Source organism: Carcharodon carcharias, chromosome 20, assembly GCF_017639515.1.
Source record: "Carcharodon carcharias isolate sCarCar2 chromosome 20, sCarCar2.pri, whole genome shotgun sequence".
NCBI lineage: Eukaryota > Metazoa > Chordata > Chondrichthyes > Lamniformes > Lamnidae > Carcharodon > Carcharodon carcharias.
The window spans coordinates 62,709,466-62,722,182 of record NC_054486.1 but is presented as its reverse complement, the minus strand read 5'-3'; the positions used below and the strand labels follow the sequence as shown (position 1 = coordinate 62,722,182).

The 12,717-nt window shown below is 46.0% G+C and overlaps 1 protein-coding gene across 2 annotated transcripts in view; it reads left to right on the top strand.

The window, feature by feature from the left end:
* Positions 1–11,874: 11,874 nt before the first annotated feature.
* Positions 11,875–12,717, top strand: part of fbxo34 (F-box protein 34) — a 36,462-nt gene continuing 35,619 nt past the window's right edge. For both annotated transcript variants that reach the window (XM_041214627.1, XM_041214629.1), the window contains exon 1: positions 11,875–12,138. The gene's annotated coding sequence lies outside the window, so the exon portion shown is untranslated. The remainder of the gene's footprint in view (positions 12,139–12,717) is intronic.

Genomic DNA, 12,717 nt, shown 5'->3' with positions numbered 1-12,717 from the left:
AGCCAGCCAGTCCCTCAGCTCCATCCAGTGAAGAGGACACCTCCTCCATTGAAGAGCTGGAAGTAAGCAGCCTGGAAGATCTGTCACAGCGCTTACCCATACTGTGCAACAGAGCAGAGACACACAGCTTGGTGAGACCTAGATTTAGAGCAGGCTCGTGTTCACAATCTGGTGGTCACCGCATGGACATGTGTCTTTAGCAGAAGGAGACAGGTTCAGCCGAGCTCCCCAGCACTCGGAGGACTGCTGGGGAAGAGGCATTTTAAAGTCAAAGTCAGATGACGAGCCTCTAGATTTAGCCTTCCAACTCATCATAGAGAGTCAGCAGCAGGTGAAGGAACATCATGCAGAGCTGTTGGAAGCCCTTGACAGAGTGGCACGTGAGTCAGAGGAGTGTGTCCACCTGGTCTCTGATGAAGTTCATGTGTGTGCATATGGATGTCTTCATGGGAAGGATGGCTGATGCCATGGAGACCCTGGTCCAGCAGAACACAGAGACCTGCATTCCATCATGATGGCCGTGGGTGAGTTCCTGCAGTGGTAATGTGAGGGGAAAATGGGGCACCTCGGCGATCCTCCAGGTACTCCTTTCCATCAAAGAGTCAGGCCGGGGCCCTAGGGCACCCAAAGGGAGGAGGAGCAGCAGCTGGACATTCCCTGGGTCATCCACTCAGGAACCTCAGAGGCTGTCCACTCCCTCCAAGACCGCCTGTGACTCCCCTCAACATCGCCCTCTGCCACTGAAGAGGGAGCGGCTGGCCCACAGGAGGACAGCCAAAGCAAACCGGGGCCCTCAAGGCTTCCAGAGGATGCACGCCAAAGTCATCAGGGGCAACAGAGCCAACCATTGCACAAGCTGTCTCCACCCCTGCTGCGGATGTCAGGGCAGTACCTAGAAGAAGTAGTAGGCCGGGAAAAGTTAAATTCTGATCACAAGTGGTTGCACAGGTGAACACATGTTGTCACTTCCTAATCCTAAAATATATTCACTTTAATGTGTAATGTTGTCTTTCAGCTTCATTGACAGGCTTCATTGACAATCAACTCCCCCTGCATCCCCCCCAACTAGCAGTTCAGCAGCACGCAGCTGGACCAGGAGTGAATCTGGAGGGAGAAGTGTGCGTGTGTGGCAGGGTCTTTCGGAGCCTCTCCTACACATGTGGAGCCTACATCCATCAGACTCATCTCACTGTCTTCCACACTGCATGGTGGTCATTAAATTTTTGATTAGCTCCCTCATCCTTTCCCCTCCCCAAAATCACCCATGTCGTTTCCTCCATCACAATCCACCCCTCTGGCATCACCTTCAACCACCCCACCTTTACCCTACAGACAAAGCCCTTCTCCTTCATGAATGTGCATGTTCCCTACATTCCTGAAAATCCCAACCCCCATCCACATTGACCTCCCTGACCTCCTCCTTCCCATCCCCCTAGTCTGTGTTTGCCTCTGTGTCCCCACCAACCACTTTTGCAGCCCCTTCTACTAGTACTGATGCACCCTCACCCTCCCTCTCTCACTCACCATTCCCTCCTACCTCTCCCTTGCACGTTCCCCTGGACATTCCACCACCCCCCCCAACCCCCAACACCTTCGTCCACCCTTATACCTTCCTCCCCACTAACATGTACCTCCCCACTTGCACCATTCTCCCCATTACACTCTCCTCCCCATGTACTCCCTCCTCTCCCAGACACCCTTCTTCCCCCTCCCAAACTCACCCCCTTACACCTTCACCCCCCCTTCCAACCTCATACCCCGGCACCTTCACCCTCTCTTCCAACCTCATCCCCCAGCACCTTCACCCTCTTCCAACCTCACCCCGACATCTTTGCCCCACTCCCAACCTCACCGGCCCCAACATCTTTGCTACCCCTCTTTCCAACCTCAATCCCATTAGTGGAATGCAAATTGGGTTCACGCCGGCCTCCATCAGGATTCGCAATCTGCCATGGCAAACACCAACGGGTGATCTGACTGTGATTTCACATCAGCGTGACACTGATTTCTGCCCCTCCTGCCAAATTCTACCCCCGCCTGCCATGGTGCCTGGCACCAAAGGGAACGAAAAATTCTGGCCTTAGAGTCTGTGCCATGAACATCTCTTCCAAAAGGCATTGTGTGTTGTCTGTGTGGTAGAATGCAATATTGGCACCTTTTCACTCCATGTCTAAAGCTCACGGAATAATTATGTCTGAAGTGTATGAGATGATAGGTTGATGCTCTGTTCACCTTGCAACAAACAAATATGCTTTCAATATTCTTTCACTGCGAATGTGTTCCCCTACTGACCAGTGACAGTAGGGGGAAAATCTAATAACACACTACAGCACAACGTCAATCAATTCCCTCCTCATAAAAGAAATATGCAACAACATCATCCTGTTCCAAACAGCAGACTAAAAATATGCTTTCTGTGGCCATTTGTGTTTTAACATTAGCAACACATATTGCCACCTACAATATGAATAGAATATTGTCCAAATTTTTGGAGGCTGGCAACGGTGTGCATTGTCTATGAACTCTAGTGGTGTTTTGTGCTATCTGATCTTTGAGGAGTGTCAGCACTGTGTGTTGGCTGAGGTGTGGGAATGTTAGCGCTCTGCATTGTCTGAACTGTGATCTGTTAACATTGTGTTGTCTAATCATAAGGGAGTGTTCGAGCTGCTCATTGTCTGAACTGTGTGACATTAGTGTGGTGTGTGTGAACTGTGGGAAAGTTGGTGCTGCATTGAGAATGTTAGCACTGTGCATTGTCTGAACTCTGGAGGGTTACATGTGCTGTGCCACTATACAGTGGCCAACTATCTCCCCATTGACAAGTAAGACTTGAATTTGAACACAGCACTTCCTCTTCTTCATAGGCAGTCACTCAGTATTGAGGTTACTTGCTTCCAGTCTGATTTGAAGGGCTCTGTGGTGGCTGATAAGTCCAATGTGCGATCTGCAGACTCTGCCACATAAGGGACAAGTGGTGTTTGAAGGGTTGGGTAGATGGGTTGTTTGGAGGCTTTTGCGCTCCCTCCAAAGACTTGGCTTCACCTCTGCACTTTTCCAATGAAGTTACTCAATGTGTTCAGTGCCTTCCCAATTCAGGTTTCTCCATTTTGGTCGGTCACAAGCCGGGGTCTCCCATGAGTTGGCGGGTATGTTTGACCTCTTTGGGGATGCTCTAAGGACATCCCTAAAGCATTTCCGCCGAGGTGTCAACCTGGTGAAGCTACAATTCAGGACTACTTGCATGCCAAACAGTGTAAGCAGCATGTGATAGACAGAGCTAAATGATCTCACAAACGTCGGATCAGATCCAAGTTCTCCAATCCTGCCACGTCCAGTTGTGAATGGTGGTGGACAATGAAACAACACACTCCAGGAGGAGGTTTTACAAATAGCACCATCCTCAATGATGGGGGAGCCCAGCATATCAATGCAAAAGATAAGGCTGAAGCATTTAAAACAATCTTCAGCCAGAAGTGCTGTACAAAAAAAGCAGGCCAAATCCAACCCAGCCAATTACCGCCCCATCATTCTGTTCTCGATCATCAGTAAAGTGATGAAAGGGGACATCAACAGAGCTATCAAGTGGCACTTGCTTGGCAATAATCTGCTCACTGATGCTCAGTTTGAGTTCCGCCAGGGTCATTCAGCTCCTGCCCTCATTACAGCCTTGGTTCAAACTTGGACAAGAACTGAGCTCCAGAGATGAAGTGAGAGTGACTGCCCTTGACATCAAGGCAGCATTTGACCAAGTGTGGCATCAAGGAGTCCTAGCAAAACTGGAGTTAATGGGAATCAGGGGGAAAATTCTCTGCTGGTTGGAGTCATACCTAGCACAAAGGAAGATGGTTGTGGTTGTTGGAGGTCAGTCATCTCAGTTCCAGGACATCACTGCAGGAGTTCCTCAGGGTAGTGTCTTAGGCCCAGCCATCTTCAGCTGCTTCATCAATGACTTTCCCTCCATCATAAGGTCAGAGTGGGGATGTTCGCTCATGATTGTTCAGCGATACTTGCAACTCCACAAATACTGAAGCAGTCCATGTTCAAATGCAGCAAACCCTGGACAATATCCAGGCTTGGGCTGAAAAGTGGAAAGTAACATTCGCACCACACAAGTGTCAGGCAATGACCAGCTCCAACAAGAGAGAATCCAACCATTGTTCCTGACATTCAATGGCACTACCACCGCTAAATTCCCCCACTATCAACATCCTGTGGATTACCATTGACCAGAAACTGAACTGGACTAGCCAGATACATACTGTGGCTACAAGAGCAAGTCAGAAGCTAATAACCCACCTCCTGACTGCCCACCACGCACCCCCCCCCCACTCCCCCAGAGCCTGTCCACCATCTGCAAGGCACAAGTCAGGAATGTGATAGAATACTCTCTACTTGCCTGGATGAATGCAGCTCCAACAACACTAAATAAGTTTGACACCACCCAGGATAAAGCAGCTTGCTTGATTGGCACCGCATCCACCAGTTTAAACATTCACTCCCTCCACCACTGACGAACAGTGTACCATCTAATAGATGCACTGCAGAAACTCACCAAGACTCCTCAGACAGCACCTTCCAAATCCATGACCACTACCATCGAGAAGGACAAGGGCACCAGATACATGCCAACACCATCACCTGCAAGTTCCCCTCCAACACACCATCCTGACTTGGAAATATATCACCATTCCTTCATTGTCACTGGGTCAAAATCCTGGAACTCCCTCCCTAACAGCACTCTGGGGGTACTTACACCATATGGACTGCAGCGGTTCAAGAAGGCAGCTCACCACCACCTTCTCAAGGGCAATTCGGGATGGGCAATATATGTTGGCCTAGCCAGTGACGCACATATCCCATGGATAGATATTAAAAAAACCAACCCAAACTCTCCCCACAGGGTTCAACCTCATTTAGTTGACCATTGTTTAAAAATTTAACAATTTTGTCTATCTGCACCCACCAACCAAATAGCTTCCTCAAGAAATTCAATCAGGTTCGTGGAACAGGATCTTCTTTCCCAGAAGCCATGTTAAAATTAATAACACTTTCTAAGTCAAGGTACATTCTATCGCTAATGATTTCATCTATTAACTTGCTGATAACTGAAGTGGATGAGATCAGCTATGACAGTTTTTCCTTCAACTGGATCTGCTACTTAAGATTCAACTTGCCCTTTGAGATGAAAAGCTGTACATTGCATAGGATTCTAGGATCAAGTATTTTTAATTTACTATATTAAAACTTCTGAAAAATTTTACCAGAGACACAAAATGTCAGTCTCATCTCCTGACACAGTAGTTCAATGAATGCATTTTTATTTTAATTACAATGAATATAATGCTGCAAGATTTAAATTCATTACTTTTCATAATCTGTTTTATGTTCATTAATATTGCTTTGCCCTGACTTTCTCTAATCTCTGTAATGAGACTGAGGATCTTCGGGCACAGCCAATTTTCGCTAAAATCTTGTACAGTCTTGCCCTGCTGACAGTGTTAAAATGTTTACCGGGATCGATGAAAGCAAGGTAAAGACGTTTACCCTGTTCCCTACACTTCTCTTGTAGATGGAATATGGAAGAAGATCATATCCACAATAGATCTGCCAGCATGGAAGCCAGAGTGTGCTACTGGATACAGCTGGCCTGCTAGTCGACAAAGTCTTTTAAACATGGCCCTAGCAAAGGTCTACCTGGTGAAGTTGAGGAGTGAGATGCCGCGTACATGTTGCAATCTCTTCTATCACCTTTGTTTTTGTGTAATGTGATGATATTTGCATCACATATGTCCTGTGGAATGGATCCTACCCTCCAACACAAAGGAGGTGATGAAGTTGTGACAGTAGATTGGACTTTCCATACTTGAGCAGTTTGACTGGAATTCTATCCTTGCTGGTGCCTTTTTGTTTGCTGAGCAATCAATGGCCTTTCTAGCACAATTGATGAGGGTTCTGCGTCTAACTCAGTCATGACAGAAAGTTGTGGGACAGGGTCAAATGCAGACTGGGAGGTGTCTGTCTCCCTGAAGTACAGTTCACAGTAGTGTTCAATCCAGTGGGACATATTTACTTCTGCCAATTTCAGATGGGCAACTTTGGTAATGGTAGGACCAAGCACCTTCTTGATCCTATCATAAGGAGCACATGGATTTCCATTGTCGCAGGTTGGATTTCTTGGCAAAGGTTGATCCAGTATTTGTTTGGACAGTGTTTCCCTGAGTTTTTCATAACTGTCTCAGCTACTTTCAAGTCATGCATTCTAGCTGTTAGGTTTCTGTTGTGCATCAGTTAAGTTTTGCTTTTTGCTTCAATGACAGATGTCATCATCTCTGCTGAGTATGTTTCAAACCAGTCTTTGTTGCAGCTTCTGCTTTTACCAAATGTTGCTGCTAGTGTGTCATAAATGATGGAAAGCAACAACTTTCAAGCTTCATTAATATCAACATTGCCACTTCCTTGCAAGCCTTTCGCATGTAGCAACAGCTCAAGCACCAATGTGAACTGCTGGGGTGCTGATGTGTGGCAGGCAGTCTTATTTGGAACTGTGAAACTTACAAGCTGCACCTTCACTCTGCTCTGGGCTGTGGTAGGTAGAATGTGAATGCTGGGCAGATCACTCAGCCCTGGCACTCTTGCCTCTGACTCAGGAGCCTAAGGGTTTGAATCCCAGTCAAGGGAATTGAGCATGAGATCTAGGCTGACACTCCAGGGTGATACTGAGGGAGCACTCTGCTGTCAGAGGTGCGGTCTTTGCCTAGGCTTTAAGCTCTGGAATCCCCTCCCTAAAAATCTCCGATTTTATTTGTTCATGTGAGTGTCGCCGGCAAGGCCAACATTTTATTTTCTGTCCCTAATTGCCATTGAGAAGGTGGTGCTGAACTGCCTTGTTGAACTGCTGCAGTCCATGTGGTGTATGTAAGCCTACAATGAGGTTTGGGAGGGAGTTCAAGGATCTTGATCCAGCGACAGTGAAGAATATGACTTTGAGAGGAATTTCCAGATGGTGGCATTCCCATATGCCTGCTGCCCTCTACCTCCCTTGTCTCCTAAAAACCTGCCTCTTTGACCAAACTTTTAGACACCTATCCAAGTGTCTCCCTATGTGGCTTGGTATCACATTTTATTTGATTATGCTCCTGTGAAACACCTCAGGCTGGTTGACTACAGTCTGTACTCTGCCTGTATGAACAGCCAGAGGAATACGTTGTTTGATTTGATTAGCCAATTCAACGGGCACACAATCTATGTATCAAGCATGGCACTGGCATTGGAATTCATACATGTTACTCAATTGTGTTGAAGGCAAAACGGTCTTTCTGGACTGACGGCATCATCCTGTTCGTGGAAAATATCAGTTGAGTCACCACTACATAGTAACAGCGTGAAATGGAGTGCTTAACCCGTTGTTCAAATTTTTGAGATACTTTACTTTTCCAGGTTAATTTGAGGTAGACCAGGCATTTTTCAGGTCTGAAAGTGGCAGCCTTTGGCCCATATGCAAGTTTGCGCAATACGCAGTGAACAATGACCTGACCAGGATAGTTATTGTCCTGCAGGATATCTTTGCAGCCCACATTTGCAAAACCGAAAACAAAATATTTACTGCTGGATGTGATTCCATGATTGGAAAGCACATGCTAAGCAATGCTGAGTGTGCTAATAACTACACTAACAATCAGTTTAAGATAATCAGTCGAGCTTGTAATGTGGCTCATTTAGGCTTGCTAGAAGTGACATACATTACCCGTTCTCCGCAAATAAAAGGAATATGTTTAAGCCTTGAGCCTTTTTTGAGATACCCAGAAGCATGAGGAGCCTATAATTCCCAGTTACTTTCCCCATGGTAATGCTTCAGCCAAGCAGAGTCAACTTGCCAACCAGTTTCCTTTTCTTCTGTGACACAAATTGTGATCATTTGAAATTTGGCATTCTTGCATTTGTTCTGATGAGTGTAAGATGCAAAGGTTTGGCGACATAGCTTGCTTTTCAGCAAAATAATAGAATTTAGAGATGGCTCTGGTCTTGAGAGAGGAACCTGTCAAATTTTCAAACCTGAAAATAATGGATCAACTAATAGCCCCTACAATGGGAATAACTCTTGTTTAAATGAAGTAGTACTTCTTTTGTCTCTTTTTTGAAAAGGGGACCCAGAGGTGATTGCAAATAATTCTAAAGTTTGTGTGAAGAGATTTACTTATAGTATGGTCAGCGTATAGAATCGTAGAACGGTCACAGCACTGGAGGCAGCCATTCAGCCTGTTGAACCTGTCTGCATGTCCGACTCCCCTACCCTTTCCCCATAGTCCTACAATTTTTTTCTTCCCTTCATATGTTTAGCTAATTCCATTTTGAAAGACTCCATTGAATCTGCTTCCAGCACACCCTCAGACAGTGCATTCAGCCCTATTCGCTGCTTAGAAAGATTTTCTCATGTCATCATTGGTTCTTTTGGCAACCACCTTAAATCTCTGTCCTATGGTTCTCAACCCTTCTGCCAATGGGAACAGTCTCTCTTTATTTATACTGCTCATGATTTTGAACACATCTATCAAATCTCCTCTCAGCCTTCTCTTATTGGAGGAGAAAACACCCACTTCTCTAATTTATCCATCTAACTGAAATCCCTCATCTGTGGCACATTCCAGTAGATCTTTACTGTATCCTCCCAAGGATTTTGCATCCTTCCTAAAGTGCTGTATGGACACAGTACTCTAATTGTGGCCTTAACAGCGTTTTATAGAAGTTCATCATAATTTTCATGCTTTTGTATTCTATGTCTCTACTTATAAAGCGCAAAATCCCATATTTCTTTTTAAGTTGCTTTCTCAACCATCTCTGCTGTCTTCAGTGACTTGTGCAGATATACCCTAACATATTGATTTGGCAGTGTTGCCTAAATCTCAAGAATGGCCATAAAGTAAATCAGTCATATTTACTTTGCAGATTTTGGGATATTAGTCAAATATTTCATACATTGAAATTTTCTGACAAAATATGTAAGGAGAGTGTGCTTTCCTTTATTTAGTCTCCTCCTCATTTTCTCTTCATTCTTCATTTTTCCTATTGTGCATGCACAATGTGGGAATCAGTGGGCTTAAAGTGAATATTAGCTGATAGCCAATCTCCAGAATTAGACAGAAGAAAGAAGGACTTGCACTTATATAGCACTTTTCACGACCACTGGACATCTCAAAGCACCTTACAGCCAATTAAGCACTTCTGAAGTGTTGTCACTATTGTGTTGTAGGAAATGCCACAGTTAACTTCCACACAGCAAGTTCCCACGCAAAGTGATAATGACTAGATAATCTGTTTTTCTGATATTGATTGAGGGATAAATATTGGCCAGGATATCAGAAATAACCCCCCTGCTCTTCTTCAAGATAGTGTCATGGGATCTTTTACATCCACCTGATAGAGCAGACAGGGCCTTGGTTTAACTTCTTATCTGAGAGACAGCACCTCCCTTGAGTACAGCACTTGAGTGTCAGTCTTGATTTTTGTGATCAAGTCCTTGAGTGGGACTCAAACCCCCAACCATTTATGATTCAGTAGTGGGAGTGCTACCAACTGAGCCACAGCTGACATCTCTAATGGACCACGTGAAGGTGAGAGGAGATGGAAATCAGAAACAAAGTTGATGAAATTTTCCAGTGAGAGCAGGAAACAGCACAGGTACAGTCATCAATACACCAGAAAAAGAGGTGAGGGTGGGGAGCCTCAGTAGAGCTGGAACAAAGAGTATTCCACATATCCCACAAAAGGCACGCATAACCCATGCAGATACCCATAGCAAAGCCTCTTATTTGGAGGAAATGAGTGGAATTGAAGGAATTGTGAGAACAGGTGGAGGAGGTGGTGGTTACTGGACATTGGCTGACTTTCTGTTCAAGAAGTGGCGAGATCTCACACTGTCCTTGTGGAGGTGTTAGTGGGATTGTACGTCCATGGTGAGAAGGAGACATTTAGGGTCAGGAAACTATTAAAGTGAGATGGCATTGGAAGAGTTGGCTGTATGGGGCAGGCTGCACCCACGATGTTGGCCTACACGTTCTTTCTCAGTCTTCTGGATGCCCTTGCACTTTGTCAGCTTTTCAAACTTTGATATCAAACCTGCATCATAGTCTATATCACCTTAGCTATTCACATGTCATCAGTAAAATGGAAATTGGTCAGTAGGTCAAGCTGCATTTGTGAAGATAGAAACAGAGTTAATGTTTCAGGTTCAAAAAAAAAAAATAGCTGGAAAAACTCAGCAGGTCCGACAGCATCTGCGGGGAGGAACACAGTCAACATTTCGAGTCCGTATGACCTTCATCAGAACTGAAGAAAAATAGAAATGAGGTGAAATATAAGCTGGTTGAGGGGGGTGAGACAGGTAGAGCTGGATGGAGGGCCAGTGATTGGTAGAGGCAAAGAAGAGATTGCCAAAGATGTCATAGACAAAAGGAAAAAGGGGCGTTGACAGTGGTCATATTATCTAATGAATGTGCTAATGGTGACATTAAGGGTAGAAAGCAGGACGAGCAAGTGAGAGATGGCCCTAGTGGGGTGGGGTGGGGGGAAGGGATCAAAATAGGCTAAAAGGTGGAGATAAAACAATGGATGGAAATAAATTTAAAAATAATAGAAATAGGTGGGAAAAGAAAAAAATTATAAATTATTGGAAAAGAGGGGATCAGAAAGGGGGTGGGGATAGAGGAGTTCTGATGAAGGTTATACGGACTCGAAATGTTGACTGTGTTCCTCTCCTTTCAAGTGAAGCAGCATTTCAATTGCACTTCCCTCAATTTAGTCTATTGCATTCGCTGCTCCCAATGTGGTTTCCTCTACATTGGAAAGACCAAATGCAGACTGGGTGACCGCTTTGCGGAACACCTTCGGTCTGTCCGCGCGCATGACCCAGACCTCCCTGTTGCTTGCCATTTCAACACTCCACCCTGCTCTCATGCCCGTCCTTGGCCTGCTGCAATGTTCCAGTGAAGATCAACACAAACTGGAGGAACAGCACCTCATCTTCCGACTAGGCACTTTACAGCCTTCCAGACTGAATATTGAGTTCAATAACTTTAGATCATGAACTATCTCCTCCTTCCCCACCCCTTTCCGATCCCCCTTTTTCCAATAATTTATATATATTTTTCTTTTCCCACATATTTACATTATTTTTAAATGTATTTCCATCCATTGTTTTATCTCTACCTTTTAGCCTATTTTGATTCCACCTCACCCCACCCCCACTAGGGCTATCTGTCCCTTGCTTTTCTTGCTTTCTATCCTTAATGTCCCCATTAGCACATTTCTTAGTTAATATCACCACCATCAACACCTCTTTGTCCTTTTGTCTGTGACATCTTTTGGTTATCTCCACTGGCCCTCTATCCAGCTCTACCTGTCCCACCCTCCCCTTAAACCAGCTTATATTTCACCTCTCTTCTATTTTTCCTTAGTTCTGATGAAGTCATACGGACTCCAAACGTAAACTGTGCTCCTCTCCGCAGATGCTGTCAGACCTGCTGAGTTTTTCCAGGTATTTTTGTTTTTGTTCTAATTTCGAAGCAAGCTGGTTGAACTGACGGCGCTTGATTCGGTGAGGCAAAAGAGTGAAATAGGAGCCAATACAGCAACAATCCACCCAGGATCCCAACTGGCAACAGTGGCGGCCTCCCAGGCACGCAGCACCCTGGGATACTGGCAGTCCTGCGAGGAAGACCTCCTCAGCGCATAGCACGCTGGGATACTGGCGGTCCTGGGGCTGGGGGAGAAAGGAGGTGGAGGTCTTCTCAGCGCGCAGCACCTTGGGATACTGGCAGCCCTGTGGGGAAGGTCTCCTCAGCGCGCAGCACCCTGGGATGCTGGCAGTCCTGGGGCTGGGAGGAAAGGAGGAGGTGGAAGGAGGTCTTCTCAGCGCGCAGCACCCTGGGATACTGGCAGTCTTGTGGCCCCAAGTGCGGGAGGAGTGGCGGTGTTGGTGGAGGTTTCGGCGGCGATAGCAGCCAGTATCGTTGTGTGTATGTGAATCGAGAAACCGCGCTCTGGGTGCAAAACCCAGGCGGGTTTCTGCTGGTCCCGGTCCCTCCTGTGAATCCTAAACCCGATTCCGAGGGACCGGTACAAAGCCCGACATCCCGAATCCAGGTGAGTTTTTCCTATTTTTTGCGCCACGTCCTGGGTGTGAATGGCCCCGGGGGCGGGGTGCGGTTGGGCTTTGATTTTTGCGGCCGAGACGGGTTTAGTTGGTATGTTTGTTTTTTAATCGGATGTCTTTAAGCGCCGCGCCTTTGAATGTAGGAAGCATAGAGAGGTAGGCCGCAGCCTCGGGCTCTGCTGACAGCAGGTTCCCGCATGCCAGGACTTGCACTGTGCGCGGGGGTGTCCTGGGTTTGAGCAGCAGGAGGGTTTTGCCTCCCTCCCTGGTTCCTGAGAGCCAGGTCAGGAACTGTATCACTGAGGCACTACGGGAAAAGCTGAGTCCCAAATATCAATCCAAACATCTTGAGGTCAGTAACTGAAAATCTTGTGTAGCCAAAATCGGGGCAAGCACTGTTTGAATAGAGCTTATCCAACAGACTCTTCTCGTCTTTTTGTACATTTTGATTGTCTTTTTATGTAATTGCATTTTCTCCTTTCTTCGGCCCCGTATTTGTTAACCAGTTTCAACACCGTTCACGATCTAATTTTACAGTGAGAAATACCTCTGTTGCTGCTCGTGCTGAT